Source organism: Pinus tabuliformis, chromosome 6 (genome assembly GCF_031772625.1).
Source record: "Pinus tabuliformis cultivar Carrire ecotype Pingquan chromosome 6, CPIR1, whole genome shotgun sequence".
NCBI classification, from domain to species: Eukaryota; Viridiplantae; Streptophyta; class Pinopsida; order Pinales; family Pinaceae; genus Pinus; species Pinus tabuliformis.
Window position 1 is genome coordinate 1602871733 of NC_142292.1, and position 2154 is coordinate 1602873886.

The following is a 2154-nucleotide window of genomic DNA, read 5'->3' on the forward strand; positions in this document are numbered from 1 at the left end:
ACATAGGTCCACGACCTTGTTTTTCTTGCAGCAAATGTCTTTTAGTTCCAGCGTTCCTCAGCTATTTCCTAGACAGATCCTTCAACAGCTCCAGGGGTAACAACCAACGTTTTAACGAATGTTGCCAGAGCAAGGCGATGGCACTAAGCAACTTGCACGGTGGATATTCAAACCTAGCTCTGATACTAGTTGTTAGACCAGAGCATACATAACACACAACAGATTTATACTCAGAGACTTAGACGACAATAGCAGAGAATAATTCACAGAGACAGACAAATGGAGAAACAACAAGATTACTTAGTCAGAAATAGCAGAATAGATAAAACAATCACTGTAGAACAGAAATCACTTTGCATTACATAACAGGCTTGGGCCTTGACTTGCCTTCCTTGGCCAGAGAAATTACAAATTTTTATAGAGGCAGAAGAAGGATCTAGAATCCTGGAGATCTAGAAAGATCTAATCTAGAATCCTCCGTGAATTTGGCTTCACACTTAACATGTGTAAGAGGGCTGGACAACGCTGTGAGGGAGAGAGTTGAATTTCTTAGAACAATTTAAATCGATTAGGAACCCAAATTCCTCTAAAAACTTTAATGAGGAGATGAAATATTTTTGATACATAATTTTAATTTATGTTGCATTTTAGTTGCTCCTATCAAACTCCATAAATCAAGGGGACAAAAATTAAAATTCAAGTTGACTCCATAAATCAAGGGGACAAAAATTAAAATTCAGGTTGGAATTGAAAGGCGAAGTTTGAACTTTCCTCATACGTTTTTCTATATCTTAATTTTATCGGTTTATATTTATTTTATTTTATAATTATTTAATGTTCATTGATTTAAATTATTTTTCAATTAAAAAAAATCACATATAATTAATAAATAAAATTATATTCTTTTAAATAAAATAAATTTTTATTTGAAATAAAAAAATAACTAAATTAAATTAAAAAAATTTACGTAAAGGTTAAGTAACAGATTGTGGTGTCCTCGAGAGTTTTTCGGTGGCCATTTTCTTGTAGCGAAATATCTGATGGTAAGGCGACAGGAACAAAGAAGAACATCAAAGATGATCACTTGGGTCATCTTGCTTCTTCTTAGCCGAAACACGAATGGCCCTAGAACACTGCAGGTTGGATTATCGTTTGGTCTCGAATCGATTTCGATATTAAGGATCTACGACCATCCGAGGGCTTCAAATTTTGTTTAGGTGGCAACAATATAGCAAAATCGGGGGAGGTCGCGGTGGTCAATCTTACCTGGGTTGTTGCTTGATTATTCTTCTACTAAGGGCCCATGTCACCCCTCTACTCTGACAAAAATGCAGGTTGTGAGGAGTAGGTACCCATAGTTGTGTGTGGCTCTAGCCGATCTACATGGGAGGAAAGAAAGGAAGAGTTGGAATAGGCACATTTACAGATCTTCACTAAGAATTACAAGGGAAGTCTATTTTTTCTGGATCATGGATTCAGACTCAGTGGGAAATCTAAAGTCGCATATAATGAAGAGGTTGGGTATTCCTGCAAATACAAGGTGTCTTTTTTTTTTTTTTTGAAGAAAATATGCTTCATGATTATTCTTAGATGAAGGATTATCGCATCTCTAGAAGCTCTACCATAATCTTGAATTTGAGGCTGCATGGAGGTGCCCATGAATCCAGAAACTTAGGTGGATTTGTCTCCTAGATGCAGTGTAAGGGAAAGGTGCCAAACTAGTGGATCTGCCTCTATACAACCCAAAACCTTACATTGTAGAGTAAATGGAATAAGTGGCAACCATGGATGTAAATCTGTCAAAGGTAACCCACCTTTTTTTTCTCCAATCTAGGGTTGTGATCTGCAGGTTCAACGGTTTTTGTCCTAGAACTAATGCTTTACATCATTGAGTCTTGTCAACCTGGACCACAAATTGTGATATTTATTTATGTTCCAAGGGTTTTTTAATTTTTCAATAAGATACTCAGGAAGATCTAGAGAAAGTATTAAATGATCGGTCATTGTTTTAGGGAAGAGTTGGGCTCTTCATCACCTTGAGGTTCCCAGTTTTTGTTGCCACAACAATGGTGATCTCAACATTGCTAGTATGGGTGAGACTACCAAACTCCCTCTCCCCTTCCTTTCTAGTACCACAAGGTTCTAGAGGAAATC